This window comes from Melospiza melodia, chromosome 17 (assembly GCF_035770615.1).
Source record: "Melospiza melodia melodia isolate bMelMel2 chromosome 17, bMelMel2.pri, whole genome shotgun sequence".
Taxonomy (NCBI): Eukaryota; Metazoa; Chordata; class Aves; order Passeriformes; family Passerellidae; genus Melospiza; species Melospiza melodia.
This window is the reverse complement of record NC_086210.1, coordinates 6,854,396-6,873,105: the sequence shown is the minus strand read 5'-3', so window position 1 is coordinate 6,873,105 and position 18,710 is coordinate 6,854,396. Positions and strand designations below refer to the sequence as shown.

General features: G+C 53.1%; 1 non-coding gene and 1 pseudogene across 1 annotated transcript; one reads left to right on the top strand and one right to left on the bottom strand.

Moving 5' to 3' along the window:
• The window catches only part of LOC134425966 (antigen peptide transporter 2-like), a 31,855-nt pseudogene extending 19,907 nt beyond the window's left edge, over positions 1–11,948 (bottom strand).
• A 6,249-nt stretch (positions 11,949–18,197) lies between these two features.
• Positions 18,198–18,280, top strand: LOC134426096 (small nucleolar RNA SNORD45). The gene has a single exon (XR_010029873.1). It is a non-coding gene; the product is annotated as a small nucleolar RNA SNORD45 (small nucleolar RNA).
• Positions 18,281–18,710: the final 430 nt, after the last annotated feature.

Here is an 18,710-nt window from a genome sequence, read left to right as displayed (position 1 = left end):
CTTGGTCATCCATGGTCCTGGTGATCCATGTTGGGAAGACACCTGGCTGGTGGTCTCCACATCTTCCTGGCTTCCCTTGGGCACTTGGACACAGCCATAGAAAAATCCATTGGGATGCAAACTGACATCAGAATTTCATAGGGGACAGCACATTTTTTTTACTTTTGACACCAAAAAGTCTGACCTTTGGCATCCAATCATTGCTTCGGGTGGCATCCAGCAATTCCAAATGGTGTTGGAGGTCTTTTCCAACCTGAATCATTCCATGATTCTAATTCTCTCTGGCCCACCAGCATCTTCCACTGCCAAATGGTGATGGACTGGGGCAAAAAACCAGGATTTTGGAGACAATGGAGTGGAAATCCCTCTTTAAACAGGTCATTTCTACCCACCCAAGCACATGGATCCTCAGCCAGCATGGACACGTAAATGCTTTTATTTTGGCCTTTATTTTCTCTCATTTTTCTTTGCCCTTCACCCAACATTGGGGTAAATATAAAGACATTTAAATATCACACGGATGGTGACATTGTGGGACATGGGTGGGGACATGTTAGGGATGGGGACAAGGACATGGGTGTGAACATGGCTGTGGATGGCGATATTGGGCATGGGGGGGTGTCACAGATAGAGATGGTGACATGGGGCTCTATGGCCATGGTGAGGACATGGGGGTGTGAAGGTCCGCCCGAAATAAACGGGTGACGAATGATTTTTGGGTGCAAAAATAACCAACACAAGGCACAGGGGTTTTGCAGTAACAAATCAACAAGGTGCAGTTTTATTGATTATAACCACAGCTAAATATGTGTTAGGTTAAGGGATCTGGGGAAGAGAAAGGTAAGACAAGGAAAAAGGGAGGAAAGAAGATCAGGGAATGGGGTATAGCTACCAAAACGTGATGTCTTCGGGGTCCCGCCGCCGAAACTCGCTGGTACACGTCTTGGGGAGTACTCAAAGGACAGTCGGACTGAACCCCAATATATATACTGTTCTTGGTTGGGGGAAGGTAACTGAAATTAGGTTTCCATGGAGGGGAGAAGTCCATTGTTTTCATGGCCGAATGCTCACATGTACGTTAAGTTTTTCCCCTCCCTGAGTTGGGAGGGAGTACAGTCCCAGTCTCTGGAAGGAGGTTGCCATGGGGGTGCCATGGGGGTGCCATGGGGGTGACAATAGGGTGCCAGAGGGGTTCTTGGTTCCTTGATGAGGGGATTCGCATCTCTGTTGGTCTGTCACGGTGGTTGGAGACAGGCAAGAGGGGTCTTCTTATGGAGCGGAGGGGAACCACCCCAGAGCTCAGCCCAGCCAGATCAGAAGTTTGGAAGAAAGTCCAGTTCAATTGTCCAGAAAAGGGCAGCATGCCCCCTTCGAGTACAGCATGGCGTGTTCTGCAAACATCACTTGTGAACACAGTAGATAAGCAGGAGACTTTCTTTCCCAACCGGCTCAACAGCTTTAACCCTTCGGTAGTCTTTTCTCATGACAATTGTGAGGCAAAAATGAAGGATTTTCGGATGGACTTCTACAGGGGGACATGGCCATGGATGGCAACACAAGTGGCCTAGGGGACAAGTCCATGGGTTGTCATGTCCATGCCATGAGGTGTCCCATGGCCAAGGACATCACATCCCCACCACCACCATGATACTGTCCCTTTCATGCTACCATTTATTCCCTGCTCTTCCCCTGGCTGTGACACCCGCCTTGTGGGATGTCCCCATGTCCTGGTGACCCGTGTCACTCAGGCCACTCCCACCAGTGGCTCCAGCAGCAGCCAGAGCCCATCCTTGGCACGCAGGATCAGCTCGGGCTTGCGGCACAGGGGTGACCTCATGTTGTCCCTCCGCAGCACCAGCTGGGACGGTGTCAATGCCACTACCACCTTCATCTCAGCCATGGCAAAGCTCTGCCTGATGCAGTTCCTGCCACCACGTCCCCACTGTCACTGTCATCCCACTGTGAACCCAGCCAGGGACAGGGGTGGCACTTGGGGACACTCCTGTCCCCACTCCAGCACATACCTGGGGCCAGCAGAGAAGGGGATGAAGGATGGCAGGAAGGACTGTCCCTTGCTGTTCTCCAGACAACCTCAGAGGATTGAACACCTGGGGTGACACCGACACAGTCACACTGAGGGGACACAGCTGTCACCACTGTGGTGGCAGGGACACATGGAGGCCTTGAGAACAGTTAATAACAAGTCAATAACAGGATGAGAAAAGCAAGTATTAGTCTCAACAAGAAAACCACAGGTATCGGCAACAAAGAGGGGTTGGTGTGTAATCTGCAACCAATGATGAGCTCGGGTTTTGTAATATATATAAGCTTAATTAACAACACTATAAAAGAGTGTAAGCTAGATCAATAAATCGGAGTTCGATGCTGATCAATTAGGATGGGTCAGCTCCCTTTGCTTCCTCAAATGGTGACACCCGATCGTGATACGGCAATGCACCATGGAGGAGTGAAGACACGGCTCAGGTCCTGAGAAGCAGCTGAGACGGCAGAAAACGCGGAGAACAGAAAAAAAAAGCAGATAAAAAAGAAGCTGAGACGCGTCGTGCCTCGGGTGTCGTACAGGCAAGCCCGAGTGATACGTGCTGCATGGACCTTGAAGAGGCTGCAACAGCACTGACGATTTTAGGTATGAAAAGGCAAGCAGCATATGATTTATTGACTGCCTTTTTACAAAAAAGGCAGGTTAAGGGGACAGATTTGCAAAAGGATTTACCAGGGCTTTTGGCTTATGGCTACGATAGGGGAGTTTTTATTAATCCCCATACGATTCACGAGTTAACGGAGTGGCGTAAATTTGGTGATTTATTATGGGAGGCTACTTTAGAGGGCGATAAAACTGCCAAGAAGTTAGGTAAATTGTGGCGGGTCGTTCGCAATGAATTATTGCAGTTTCAGGCTGAGAAAGAGGCTGCCCAGCAGGCTACCGCTGCTCATGGGTGTAATAAAGATTACGATCAGGACAGGGGGTACGATCAGGATAGGGGATTACCATTAGCCCCTGCAATGAGGACGGTCTTATTACCTGCTTCGCCACCCTCTTCTGCTTTAAGCCAGGCTACACAGAGCGCTTCTGAGGCTTCCACACCCCCTGAACAACATGAACTATGGCCAAGACCACCCGATAATCTCCCGAAAATCAATGAGCCGATCCCTGGGGCGGAAAATGACCTAGCAGGGGCTATTGCAAGGGAGTGGAGGTTGGCCTGGGCTGCACTTGCCAGAGACGCTATGAAAAAGGGGGATGGGGAGCTTATCAGTGCTGCTACCCAGCTGGCTTGTCCTGTTGTATTCAATCTGCAAGAAGGAGGGGGCATGCAGGCTACTATTACAGCCCTTGATTGGAAATTGCTGTCTCAACTGAGGTCTACTGTTAGTCAGTTTGGAGGGAAAAGTGAGCCAGCCAAACAGATGTTAGATTTTATTTTTGATGCCAGTCTTCTTCTTTTGGTGAATGATTGTCATGAGGATAGCTAAATTGATCTTTACTCAGCCTCAGCAATTGTTATTCAATGCTCATTGGCAAGGGCTTGTAAATGAATGCGTAGCACAGTTAGGGCTAGGCTTACAAGAACAGGCAAAGACCTCTCAAAATCAGGTGTTAGCTGCTCTTGGACCTCTTCAAACGTCAGCAACACTGCCTTCAATGCCTAGTTGGTGCCAGAGCCGCAGTGACCACGCACCAACCATCCCACTCTCAGTCCTACCCTAATCCTATCATCCTGTTCTTACCATCTCCCTGTTCTCCATCCCATCCCCATGCCCACTATGCCATCCTGCCCACACTATCCCCATTCCCACTGTCCCATCCCATCCTACTCCTACCACTCCAACTCTTCCCATTGCACTCCATCTCTGTCCTCATCCCAGCATTCCCATCCCCTTCATTCCCACCCCATCCCACCCCACCCTATCGTATCTTCTTGTCTTCATCCTTTGATTCTACTTTCCTGCCATCCTACACCCCTGGTCTCTATCCCATCCTACTATCCTGTCCTATTTCTCCACCTCGTTGACCCACACCACCCCATCCAATCCCTGTCTTCATCACATCATTCCCACTCCATGCCAATCATTATCCCTTATTGCCACTACCTCATCCCACCATCCCATTCCAGCCATCCCAGCCATCCCATCATACCCCATTTTCACCAACTACACCCCTATCCACACCAACCCCCTCCATCCCACCCCACTCACCGCTCCATCATCTCCATCATCCAGCGCCTCATCGAGGATGAGCACGGCGGGACGCCGGAGCAGAGCCCGGGCCAGGGCCACACGGCGCCGCTCCCCCGCTGCCAGCCGCCCCCCGCGCTCCCCCACCTCTGTGGGAGCGACCACAGGGGATCAGTGGGGTGCAGCCCTGTTCTCCCCTCTTGTCCCACCCCCCACACTCCCCCACCTCTGCGGGGGGACCCTGGGATCAGTGGGATCCCAGCACAAGAGGTTCCCCCCCCTTCCCCTGCCCCCCACACTCCCTCACCAGTGTGTGAGCAATCCCATGGGATCAGTGGGATCTGACCTGCGTGAGCAATCCCATGGGATCAGTGGGATGTGACCTCAGGGATCCCCCGCACACCCCACCATGTGCCACCCACTCCGCTCTCCCATCGCTGCCAGAGGATCCTGGGATCAGGGGGATGTGCCCCAGGGGTGCCCCATCCATCCCCCTAGCTCTCACCAGTGTCCCAGCCCTGCTCCAGCCCCTGGATGAACTCCATGGCTCCAGCAGCAATGGCGGCCTCCCGCAGCTCTGACTCTTTGCAGTGCTCCAGCCCCAGCAGGATGTTCTCACGGATCGTTCCAGAAAACAGGACGGGATCCTGCTCCACCAGCACCACCTGCCCCAGCCCCAAGCCCTATGATGCTGTCTTGGCTCCTGGTGTCCCCACCCCTGTTCCATGACCCCATGCCACCTTGGTGTCCCCATAGTGTCCATCCCTGATCCCATTCTCCCCATCTGTGTCCCCAGTGTCCCCACCCCTGACTTTCCACTTTTCCCCATTCCTTTCATCCCCATCCCATTTCCCAATGTTCCTATCCCATTTCTTGTTGTCCACACCCTATTCCTGATGTCCCCATCCTCTTCCCAGTATCCTCATTTCTGCTCCCATGCTCCTGTGGTCCCAGTTCCATTTCATTGTTTATTGCAGACATCTTTTATGGAAAATCCTTTCCTTAGGATTTTTCCTCCTGAGAAGCTGAGAGGCCTCAGGAACAAAATGTAAACATTGATTATCTGCTACTGTGGAATGCAACAGGTGCATCTGTGATGGGCCCATGTTGGATGTTTGTAATTAATGGCAAATCACAACCCAGCTGGCGCAGACAGAGAGCCAAGCCACAAGCCTTTGTTATCATTCTTTCCTATTCTATTCTTAGCTAGCCTTCTGATGAAATCCTTTCTTCTGTTCCTTTAGTATACTTTTAATGTAATATATATATCATAAAATAATAAATCAAGCCTTCTGAAGCATGGAGTCAAATCCTTGTCTCTTCCCTCATCCAAAAACCCCTGTGAACACCATCACAGTTGTCCCCTGACCCCTGTCCCCATTTTCCCCATTCCATGCCCAGTGTTCTCAGTGTCTCTGCTGTCCCACCTTGCAGTGCAGGTACTGGTGTTCATACTCTGGCAGCGGGATCCCATCCAGCAGCACTGTCCCGCTGCCAGGATCCCGCAGCCGCTCCAGCAGCGCCACGGCCGTGCTCTTCCCGCTGCCATTGGGCCCCGCCAGCGCCGTCACCTCCCCGGAGCGCACCTCGAAGCTCATGTCCTGTGGGATGGGGACAGGTGTGTGAGTCTGTCTGAAATATTCCTCATCTGCCTCACCATCATCATTGGGGGACCACTGAAGAGTCCCCACTGTCTAAAATCTCTGGTTCTGAAGGAGAAAGTCACATGCCAACAAGGCCCCGAGACCTGAGAGCATTGTTAAGCTGTTGTCCACAGGTGTATTTACTATATGCTACACTGAGCCCAATGAGAAGAAGAAGGGGGCACCTTGCCTTTTTGCAACAGTAGCCTTGGAAGCTGTCCCCTCTTTGCCTGGCTGGACTTCTCCTGAGTTTTGGGTGGTCCCCCACAAAAGACCCTTCACTTGTCTTACAACTGCCGTGACAGACGAACTGAGATGTAAGAAGCCTCTCCATCAAAGACCAAGACATGAAACCCCCATGCGAAAAGGCCCCCCACACTCTTTCCAAGGACTGGGACTGAGACCCCCAACCTGGGAGAGGTGTGTGGGGGAGGCAACCTAACCAAAGCAAGATGGATGTTGCAGGTGTGAGCAGTGGACCACGAAAACAATGGCTCACACCCACTGCTGAACATGGACTGTGTGTACCCCTTTTCCAAACATTATTCTTTCCTTCCCGAAGATACAATAAACTACCTTTGACTCGGTTGCAAAATCCATTCCCCTTCCCCCATCGAAAAAGAGTATAATTGGGGTCCAGATGGACTGCAACCCTGAGATCTCCCCGACGTAATAGGCGGATCCTCGACTGGACTGGACCAAAGGATTTTGTCTCTGCATTTGGTAGCTATATCCCCCTCCTTCTCTCTCTCTCTTTTCTCTCTCTATCTTTTTCTCTCCCTTAATCCCTCTACTGCATTTTGTGGTGGTCATTCAATAAAGCTGCATTCGTTTTATTACTGCAAATCTCCTGTGCCGTATTGGTTTTTTTGCACCCTGAGATCAATCCATGAACTATCAAGAAACCCGTTTGTAAGGACGGATTGTGACAGCAGGTGATGCCAAAATTCCCACCCCTGGGAAACCCCACCTCCCCCCAGACCCACCTTCAGCACAGGGTGCTCTGGATTTCCAGGATATGTGAAGGAGACCTTCTGAAAAGTGACATGGCCCTGAAGCTCGGGGGGCTCCCGCGTCCCCCCGACATTCCCTGCGGGTTTCCGATCCAGGTATTCCCAGATCCTCTGTCCAGCAGCTGCGTTGGTCAGGAATTCATTGAAGCCGTAGAGCAGCACCTGGGGAGAAGGAAGGGGGTGGCACCGGGATGGACAGAAGCACGGTCGGATGGACAAACACGTGCATTCCATGGGATCACCTGGGTATGGTTACCAACTCTGTCCTGGTACAGCAGGAAGGTGACGAGGACCCCAGGAGTGATGGATCCGTCACGGAGCTGCTGGTGGCTCCAGCACCATGACCCGGATGGCCAGTTTGATCACCTGTAGGTGGGACAGGCATATTGCTGCCCCCAATCCACTCCTGGTGTCCCCATTCCATCTGCTCCCATTCCAACCCACTCCTGGTATCCCCATTCCATCTGCCCCCAATCCACTCCTGGTGTCCCCATTCCATCTGCCCCCAACCCACTCTTGGTGTCCCCATTCTGCCTGTCCCCATCCCACTCCTTTGTGTCTTTATCTCTGTTCCTGGTGGCCTCATCTCTGTTCCTGGTGTCCTTGTTCCAGTTCTGGATGTCCCCATCTTACTCTTGATGTCCCTATTCCTGATCCTGATCTATCACAGACATATTCTCTGAAAAATCTTTTCACCAGGATTTTTCTCCTGAGAAGCTGAGAGGCCTCAGAAACGAAATGTAAACAATAATGATCTGCTGCTGTGGAATGAAGCAGGTGCATCTTTGATTGGTCTCATGTGGTTGTTTTTACTTGATGACCAATCACAGGTCCAGCTGTGTCAGACTCTCTGTTGAGTTACAAGATTTTATTATTCATTCCTTTCTAGCTTTCTAATGTCTCCTTTCTCTTTCTTTAGTATATAATTTTCTTTTAATATAATATATATTATAAAATAATAAATCAGCTTTCTGAAACATGAAGTCAAGAATTTTGTCTCTTTTCTCATCCTGGGGACCTGCAAACACCACCACACTGATGTTCCCAACCGTTATCCCAGTGTCCCCATCCTGTTTCTAATGTCACCATTCCCATTCCTGCCATGCCGTTCCTGAACTCAATGTCCCTGTTCTGTTGTCCCCATTCCTGGTGTCCCCATTGTACTCTGAGTGCCCCCATCTTAGCCGCTGGTTTCCCATTTCTGGTCCCAGTGTTCTCATTCCCAGTGTCCTCATCCCTGATCCTGGCATCCCCATTCTCTGCTGTTCCCATTCCCAGTCCCCCCTGACCCTGTAGTCAAGGACGAAGATTGCCAGCTCCAGCTCTATCTGCTCCTTCAGCCTCAGCTCCTTGGCCAGGTTACATCTGTGCTGCTCCTCCTCCTCCTCCTCTGCCGAAAAGGTTCGGATGGTCTCAATGGCGGCAACAGATTCCTGCACCCCTGTGGCTGTGCGGGCGGATGCTTCCAGCATGGATCGCTGAAGGGCCTGTGGCAGCAACAGGGGATCTCCAACTTTCCCAGATCACCTTCCGGGCCCACCATCCACATCCCATCCCACCACACCCACTGCATCCCCACTATTGCATTCCCGCCATCCCACGCCCTTCTCTCTCACCCTCACCATTCCCATCCATTCTCCTAATCCCACCATCCCCATCCCCACTGTCTCATCCCATACCCACCACCTTATCTCATCCTTCTCTTCTCATCCACACCAGTCCCATCTCGACCATTTTGTTCTATCCTCATGTCAGCACTCCCACCATCTCACTCCCCTGGTCTTTATCCCCTTTCATCCCACCATTTATCATCCTCCTTTCCATTCTCCATCCCATCCCCATCATCCCATTCCCCTTGTCTTCATCCCCTTTCATCCCACCATTTCCACCTCCATCATCCTCCTTTCCATTCTCCATCCCATCCCATCCCATCCCATCCCATCCCCACCATCCCATCCCCACCATCCCATTCCCCTAGCCTCCATCCCAGCTCCACCATTCCCACCTTTCTTCAGTCCCCTCCCACTCTTTCCCTCCTACTCCTGACCTGTTTGCGGGTGCTCTGGATGCGGCGGGTGGCGATTCCAAGGGGCACCTCCAGCAGTGCCAGCAGTGCCAGCTCCGGTGCCAGTCCTACCATGAACCCCCCCACCACCAGGGCCATCACCAGGCTCCGCAGCAGCTGGTTGGCTCCACTCGGTGCTGCCCTGCACACCCGTGGCACTTCCATGGAAAACTGAGCCAGGAGCTCAGCTGCAGGGTGGGAAAAGAGGTTGGGATTGTGGTGGGTGAGACCATGATCCCATCATGGATGATCCCATTTGGGATGGGAATGATGTAATGGGGAGCAGTGGGATGGGATGATGGGAATGGCTGTGGAGATGGTCAGGGTGGAATGGGGCAGGACAGGGGAAATGGGATGGTGGGAAAGGAAATGGTGGGATGGGGTGATGGGATGGTGGGAGGCAGCTGGGGATATGCAACAGGGTGGAGGCACGGGAGTGAGAATAATGGGGACAGAACAGTGGCTAGAATGGGAAAGTGGGATGGGGACAGGATGGAACACTGGAGTAGAATGAAGCCAGGAAGATGGCATAGGATGGAATTGGATGGGATGGTGGGAATGGGAATGATGGGGATGGAGTCGTGGGATGGGATAACAGACAGATGGGATGGGATGGGATGGGATGGGATGGGATGGGATGGGATGGGATGGGATGGGATGGGATGGGATGGGATGGGATGGGATGGGATGGGATGGGATCAATGGGATGGGATGGTGGGAATGGGATGGTGGAAATGGGATGGGATGGGATGGGATGGGATGGGATGGGATGGGATGGGATGGGATGGGATGGGATGGGATGGGATGGGACGGGACGGGACGGGACGGGACGGGATGGGATGGGATGGTGGGGATGGGACTGGGGTGACAGACTAGCTGGGATGGGATGGAACAGGTGGGATGGGTCGGGGGGGATGGGGCTGGGCCGTACCCCATTACCTGCTGGTGTTCCCTGGAAGAAGTCCAGGTCTTGGTGCACCAGGTGGGAAAAAAGCCGCAGGCTCAGGCTCTGACGGAGACGCGCCATCAACAGCATGAAGAGAGACCCCCGGCAGCCAGAAAACAGCACACTGTGGGGACACAGGGACACGGTGACATCGGGGACGTTGGGGACATGGGGACAGGCCCTGGGAATGCTCCAACCCACCTTGTGGCTCCAGCAGCCGCCACCATCCCGACAGCTCCAGCGGTGACTCCGTCCCCACTCCCGATGGCATCCAGCACCTTCCCGGTGGTGTACGGCCCCGCCATCTCCCCTGGGTGTCACCGAGGCTGCATCACCACGGGTGAGACCACTGACACAGGGGGACCCTGATTTGTGGGGGGCAGGATCCAGTCTGGGGAGCGGGGATCTAATTTTGGAAAGGCGGGACACGATTTGGGCAGGAGACAATTTAGAGAAGTCAGGACCCAATTTGGGGGGTTTCGTGAAAAAATTTAGGGATTTTACACCCAATTTAAAGTGTCAGTACCAATTTTGGGGGGGTTCAGCACACAATTTTATGGATCAGAACCTAAACATAGGAGATCAGGACCTTAAGATCCCAGGTCTTAGAGGTCAACATCCATATTTGGGCATCAGACCATTAGTTTGATGGTCAGCACCCAATTTTGGGGGACCAACAGTCAAGTTTGCAGGGTCAGAACCCAATTTGGAAAGTGAGCACCCCATTTTTGCAGGGTCAGCACCCAACTGAAGGGGTCAACTCACAATTTAGGAGGGTCACCACTCTATTTTAGGGTGGTCATCACCTATTTAGGAGCTCAACACCCAATTTTAAGGCACCAGCATCCAATTTGGTGGGGTATCCCAGATTGGGGGGTTCCCAATTTGGGGCTGCAGAGCCCAAATTGGGGATGTCAACGCCTGTCACCACATGTCAACGTCCTAAGGTGACGTTAGGATGTTTGTATCCCCATCTGTGTGTTCTGTTTATGCTGGATATCATGTTCTGTGCTTTCAAGACTGGCTCTGAAGAGTGAAAGTTTTGCTTTGGTTTTGCTATCAGCCGCTCCCCCACGGCTGGCGGGACACAGACACAGATGGTGCTGCTTTTGCTTTTTGCTTGGCTTTTTGCTTTTCTCTTGCTTCTGCTTTGCTCCTGCTTCGCTCTTGCTTTTGTTTCTGCTCATTATTTAGTTTAGCTAAGCAGTCCGAATTTTTCCCTGGACTGTTTCTCCTTTCCCTTTTTTGGACCTACTTGAGCCTGCTCCAGACCAGGACCTGGGAACACCGAGAGTTTGCACCTTGTGGCTGCAGCAGCTGCCCCAGGACCAGAGGGACTGACAACAGAGCGACCACCCCCAAGAGAGACTTTCTGAATTTGTCATCTTTTTCAGAGTGGTGAAAGAATGTTGTCATCTGGTATTGTTCATTTTGTGTGCTTTGCCTGTTAAATAAACAGGTTCTTCCCACTTCTCTCTGAGGAATCTTTCCTGAACTGGTTTGGGGACGGGTTGTGTGGGTTTGCTTTCTGGAGGGGCCCCTTTTGGAGGTTTTCTCCCAGATTTGCCCTAAACCAAGACAGTCACCCACCAACGACAGCCAGCATGAGGCAGAGGACAGCAGCTCCAAGGACGTTCCTCTGCTCCCAGGTCAGTGCCAGAGCGCGCCGGACGCTGCTGGGAGCCTTGGGGACGCCTCCGGGGGTCTCAGGGACGCTGCCGGGGGCTGGGGGCGCGGCCCAGGCCAGCACGGCAGCAGCGTGGGTGACCCCGAGCCAGGCGGGCGCTGCGGCCGCCAACAGCCCCGGGCCGGCCCCGAGCGGCCCCAGGAGGCTCCGGAAGGTTCCGAACACCGCGGGGGTGGCGGTGGCCGTGACGGCGGCCGCGGTGGCTCCGGAAGGACGGCGAGGGGCTGGCAGCCGGGTGGCCGCGGCCAGGATGGGCAAGCGCAGGGCAGCCTCGAGCCACACGCCCAGCACGCCCAGCGGCGCCAGCAGCGGCACCAGCGGCACCAGTAACACCAGTGCCAGGGCGTCAGCACACCAGCAGCACACTGGGCAGGAGAGCGGCGGGTGGCAGCGCCATGGTGGGACCAGTACGGACAGTGCTCTCTGTGGGGTTCCCGGGGAATGAGCAACAACCTGTGGAGACACCAGTTAAAACCAGTTAGGACTGGGGCGCTCCCCTGTGCACACCAGTGCTCTCAGTCTAGACTACAGTGCTCCCAGTCTGGCCCGCTGAGCTCAGCAGTCCACACCAGTGCTCCCAGTTCAGCCTGGGGCACTTCCCAGTCCAGCTTGGGGCACTCACCAGTCCACACCAGTGCTCCCAGTCCACCCTGGGGCGCTCCTGAGTCCAGCCTGGGGCGCTCCCCTGTCCACACCAGTTCTCCCAGTCCAGACTACGGTGCTACTAGTCTGGCCCCCTGAGCTCAGCAGTCCACACCAGTGCTCCCACTTCAGACCCCTGAGCTCAGCAGTCCACACCAGTGCTCCAAATTCAGCCTGGGGCACTCTCCAGTCCACACCAGTGGTCCCAGTCCAGTTCGGGGAACTTGCCAGTCCACACCAGTGCTCCCAGTTCAGCCTGGCGCACTCTCCAGTCCAGACAAGACACTCACCAGACCACACCAGTGCTCCCAGTTCAGCCTGGGGCACTTCCTAGTCCAGCCTGGGGCATTCTCTAGTCCATATCAATGTTTCCAGTCCAGCTTAGGGCACTCACCAGTCCCCAGCAGTGCTCCCAGTCGAGCCTGGGACTCTCCACAGTCCAGACAAGGCACTCCCCAGTCCGCACCAGTGCTCCCAGTCCAGACTACGGTGCTCCCAGTTCAGCCCTCTCAGCTCCCCAGTCCACATCAATGTCTCCAGTCCAGCTTGGGGCACTCACCAGTTCACACCAGTGCTCCCAGTCCAGCTCCCAAAAGCTCCGTCAAGGTTTCGCTTTCGAGCCCCCGCCCATCCCGCTCTGCCCCGCCCTCTCCCCGCCCTGCTCCGCCCCCATCCCCGCCCAGACCCCGCCTCCTCCTGCCCGGGCCCCGCCCCCTCAGGGCACCGCCTCCTTCGCCTCTCAAACCCACTCCAGCCCCCTCTGCCTGGCAACCGATGATGTCACCTCCGCTTTGACCTATCACAGACGCCATTTCAGGCGTGGGCGTGTCAGGCGAGGATTCCCGCGCGCGCGTTCCGGGAAACGGCGGCGGCTGCCGGGAAGGGACTGGGCCGGCATCGGGAGCACACTGGGACCGTCCGAGGGCGACACGGTCCGGACCGGGACACGCTGCGAGCAGCACCGGGGCCCGCACGGGCCCCCGGGACTGCCCGGAACCACCGGCGAGAAGAACCGGGAGCAGGACCGGGAGCCCGAAGGACAGACCGAGACCCACCGGACACAGCAGAACCCACCGGTCCCCGTGTCCCCGATACTGTCTCCCCCCATTCGCCGGTTCCTGGCCCTGCTGGGGCCCGAGGGCGGGCGATGGACGCTGGTGGGGAGCTGATGTCGGCTTCTGCTCTCGGTACGGGGGGACCCCGACCGGAGGCGCAGGACCCCTTTGAGGGGCTTTGGGATCCGATTTGTGGGTTTGGACATAACAGGACCCCTTTGAGGGGATTTGGGATCCGATTTGTGGGTTTGGATATGGCAGAACCCCTTTGAGGGGCTTTGGGATCTGATTTGGAGGATTTGAACATAGCAGGACCCCTTTGAGAGGCTTTGGGATCCGATTTGGACATAACAGGACCCCTTTGAGAGGCTTTGGGATCTGATTTTGAGGCTTTTTGGACATAACTGGAGGGGGACAGGATGCCGTGGGGGGTTGCAAGGCCAATTTGAGGGGTCAGGACCCAATTTGGGGGAGGCAGAATCTGATTTGAGCGAGGTCAGAAACCAATTTGAGGGGTCAGGACCCAATTTAGAGGTTTTGAGCACCCAGTTTGGGAAATCAGGATCTGATTTTGGGGTTCAACACACAATTTTGGCAGTGGTCAGGATACAATTTCCAGTCCTCTTCCCTCAATTCAGGGGTCACCACCCATCGTGGTGATGCTGATGCTGTGTCCCCACCGGTGAGGTGGCCGCCCCCTACTTCACGGGCCATGTCACCGACCTGGTGGCACAGGAGGAGGACGCCTCAGGCGCTGTGTGGCCCCTGGGGCTGGGTAGGTGGGTGACACCGGGTGAAATAAACAGGGCAGGAGACTTTTTCTCCTTTTTAATGCCTTTATTAAAAGTGATCAGCTCAAGGTTGGGAAGCTCGATGGGTCCGAAACTGCTCCCAGGGTGACTCGGAGGAGGAGGAAAGTGCAGCTTTGTCCACTAAAGGGCAGAGCTGGGGGTCCCACCTGTGACGGTGTTCACAGGGGTTCTTGGATGAGGGAAGAGATGAGGATCTGACTCCATGTTTCAGAAGACTTGATTTTTTATTTTATGATATATATTACATTAAAACTATACTGAAAGGATAGAAGACAAGGTTTCATCAGAAGGCTAGCTAAGAATAGAATAGGAAAGAATGATAACAAGGGTTTGTGGCTAGGACAGAGTCTGAGCCAGCTGACTGTGATTGGCCATTAATTAGAAACATCCACATGAGACCAATCACAGATGCACCTGTTGCATCCCACAGCAGCAGATAATCAATGTTTACATTTTGTTCCTGAGGCCTCTAAGCTTCTCAGGAGAAAAAATCCCGAGGAAAGGATTTTTCATGAAAAGATGTCTGTGACACTTCACCTTGGCAGCAACTGGTATAACTGGTTCACTCTGCAACCCTTTTTTGCCCAAAAAATTGGCAGATTTTTTTATTTATAACACCCCTGACCCCTCTGTCCATCCCCGCTGAGCCATCACAGAGCTGGGCTGTGACAGCCTGGCAGCTGAGGTCTTTGCTCAGGGTGAGAGGCAACAAAGGTTCTCAGCATCTCTGCAGGCTCGGTACTTTGTTCCTCACCTCCAGACATCACTCTGATCTCTTAATTCTGTATTGGCTCGTTGTTTTGGGGTTTTTTTCAGTAAGTTTGGTGGGGTTGCTTCCCATGGCATGCTGGTCCCGAGGTTATTTTGCATTTTCTCTGATGCCCCCCCCCCCCCCCCCCCCATATCCCGTCCTCTCACTGTTTGGAGAGAAGGGCCATCAATTTAGCCTCAGGCAGGGCCATCCCGATACAAAAGAAGCGATTAACTAAAACGACTGGTGATTACAATAACAAACAGGTAGAACTTCACGGTGACTGTGTTCACAGGGGTTCTTGGGTTGGGGAAGAGATGAACATCTGACTCCATGTTTCAGAAGGCTTGATTTATTATGGTATGATATATATTACATTAAAACTATACTAAAAGAACAGAAGAAAGGATTTCATCAGAAGGCTAGCTAAGAATAGAATAGGAAGGAATGATAACAAAGGTTTGTGGCTCGGACAGAGAGTCTGAGCCAGCTGACTGTGATTGGCCATTAATTAGAAACAACCACATGAGACCAATCACAGATCCACCTGTTGCATTCCACAGCAGTAAATAATGTCAATGTTTACATTTTGTTCCTGAGGCCTCTCAGCCTCTCAGGAGGAAAAATCCTAAGGAAAGGATTTTTCAGGAGAGATGTCTGTGACAGCCTGACTGCCTGTTCTGACAAAAGCCTGTGCTCTAAGAAACTGCTGCAGCCCAAGACAGAGATAAAGGGGGGGCCCTTGAACTCTGAAACAGAGAGAGAGGCTGCTGTGGAAAGCAGGGTCAAAATGACCCCAGGAATTCTTTCTGATAAAGAAAAATTCACAGGAAATGTAACAGGAAATCAGTAGAATGAATATGTATGAACTTGTTGTGAAATTGCATGCAGACGTATTTGAGAGGGAGCTATGTGACTGTGTTCTCAGGGGTCCAAGGATGAGGGAAGAGATGAAAATCTGACTCCGTGTTTCAGGAGGCTTGATTTATTATTTTATGACATATATTATATTAAAACTGAGCAGCCCAGCTTCTGTCCAGGCATTATTTCTTCTAAACAGCCCATTATCGGTCCAGGGATTATTTATCCTGAGCTGCCCAGCTTCTGTCCAGGGATTATTGATCCCAAGCACCCCAGTTTCTCTCCAATGATTATTGATCCCTTGCCTGTAGGGTTCCTGCACACCTCAGTACTCCTCAGATGATTGAGCAGCCCAACTTCTGTGTGGGGATTATTGATCCCAAGCAACCCAACTTCTGTCCAGGATTATTGATCCTGAGCTACCCAGCTCCTGTCCAGGATTATTGATCCTGAGCAGCCCAACTCCTGTTCAGGGATTATTGATCCTGAGCTACCCAGCTTCTGTCCAGGGATTATTGATCCCTTACTTGTAGGGTTCCTGCACACCCCAACACTCCTCAGGTGATTTAGCACCACAGTAGCCCCTGGATGCAGAGACATTTCTCCATCACATTTAAAAGAAAAGTTCAGGTGGGTTTTCCAATGAGCAATGTGGATTTCCCTGGAGTTCAGCAGCCAGGATCACATACCCCAGAACCAGAGCTTCTGTATCCCTATGGAAAGGTGGTGGCACAGGGAATATCTGCTCTGCTGCTCACAAACAGCTGCAGCTGCTTTGGGTGCCTGAACATCTGCAGTGACAACTGCACCCAGCTGTTCCTGCTGCAGGGAGCGATTTTGGGAAAACATGGGCAGGATTGAGATGCTGTTCCCAGGTGCCTTCTAGAGCAGTATCAATAATCTTTCTGGAAGGAATGAGCTCCTGAGATTTGTTTTGCATTCTTTTATAGAAGAAAAGAAATTTATTAAACTGTTGGTTTGTCCAGTGTCATTGAGAGATGGCACTTTCAGCCTCCAATCCATGGTCACTTTTAAAAACCTATAAATGTTAGTCAGAAAATAAACTTCCTTTTCCTTCACCTTCAGAATCCCTGAAAAGAACTGCTGCACCTCACCTGCACCTGGGTGCTGGGCCCCAGCTCCTGAGGGCAGCATCATCTCCCGGCTCACCTGTGACACAGGTACCAGCTGGGGAGTGAAAGAGCTGGGGCTGGGTGATCCCAGCGACAAAATAAAGCTATGCCTGCTTTTAATGTACGAATTGGTGTTAAAAAGTGTGAAAAACGCTAATCACGTGTTTTTAAATTTTCAAAAAGTTGAATGATAATAAAATGGTTATAAAAATAGCAATATAATTAGAGTAATAATAATTTGGACAATTTGGATTAGGACAATAAGAGACAATAGAAGCAAAGAGTTATGCATGTCCGGGTACCTTTTTCTGGGCAAAATAAGCCTGATAAAGGACACACGTTAACAAGGGATTAACCCTTAAAAAACCATAACCTGTTGCATATTCACACACCTCATACATGATGCATAAATTCCATTCAAACACAGGATTCTGTCTGGTCAGTGTCAGCTTCTTCCTTTGAATCCTGACGGCTTCTTCCCGAGTGAGGCGGGAAGAAGTTCGTTTCTTCTGATAAGAGAGCAATAAATTCTCTTTCTCTGAAAGATTGAGGTGTCCTTTGGCTGCTGACTGGTGTGCGTCCTTTCTTTTAAAAAAAAAAGTATCTTACATAGCATAGTTTCTATTTTAACGCTTTGTTACAATCTACAACTAGATTTAACACACTACTTAAGAAAACTAATACAGCATCACTTTCTAACGTAACACACAAAGTATTCGTTTGAATATCTGCCAAAAGCCAATCAGAAACCGCGCGTTATTCAAAATGCCCATTGCGTTGGGTGGACGACGCTGATTGGTGCCGGGGCAGGCGGAGGCGGCTGCGGGCGGGTCCCATTGCCAGCCCGGCCCTGCCCGTTCCGGCCGCGTGTCCCTGGCAGCGGAGCGGCGGCGGCGGCAGCGGGTGCGTGGTGCGGGCCGGGCCCGGGGCTGGTGCAGGGCTGGGCGGATCCGCGGTGCCCGAGCGGGGCTGGGGGGGCCGGGCAGATCCGCCGTGCCCGAGCGGGGCCGAGCATGGCCGGGCAGATCCGCGGTACCCGATCGGGGCCGGTGCAGGGCTGGGCCGATCCGCGGTGCCCCGAGCGGTCGCTGCTCCGAGCGCGGTCCCCGAAGGGCGCTGAGGCCCAGGGCCCGGCGAGGCGGCGGAGGGCTGAGGGCGCTGAGGGCGATGTGGGCGGCGGGGCCGAGCCGAGGCCGCGGGAAGAGCCGGGCCGGGGCGGCTCTGCCCGGGGTGGGTTTTGCTGCCAACAGCGGCACCGGCTCCAGCGCCGGGCCAAGGGCTGCTGTGGCAGGGCCGGGCTGCAGCCACAGAGAGCGGCCCTGGGCGCTGGAAACGGCGGCTCCGGGCTGGGAGGGCCCCAGCAGCAGCAGGAGGAGGAGGAGGCGGTGGCCGGGCCCGGGATGAGCGCTGGCATGTATTATCTGAGCGGCTCTGATGTCTTTCACGCTTTAGCTCTAGAATTGCTCTGAGGCCCGGCCCGCCCCCGATCCCTCTGGCAGTGCAGCTTTTCCCACTACTGGCATCGAGTGCTCAGGCCAGGCTGGGGCGCAGCCTGGGGAGAGGGCTCTGAGGCAGAGGTGGAATTTTCCAGAGGAGAAATCCATTTGGATTGAGGTGAAATGTGCATCTGTGAGTTCAGTCTGCAGCTTGCTGTTTAGTCTGACTGTGACTGTGTTCACAGGGGTCCAAGGATGAGGGAAGAGACAAGGATCTGACTCCATGTTTCAGAAGGCTTGATTTATTATTTTATGACATATATTATATTAAAACTATACTAAAAGAACAGAAGAAAGGATTTCATCAGAAGGCTAGCTAAGAATAGCAAAAGAAGGAATGATAACAAAGGTTTGTGGCTCGGACTCTCTGTCCGAGCCAGCTGACTGTGATTGGCCATTAATTAGAAAC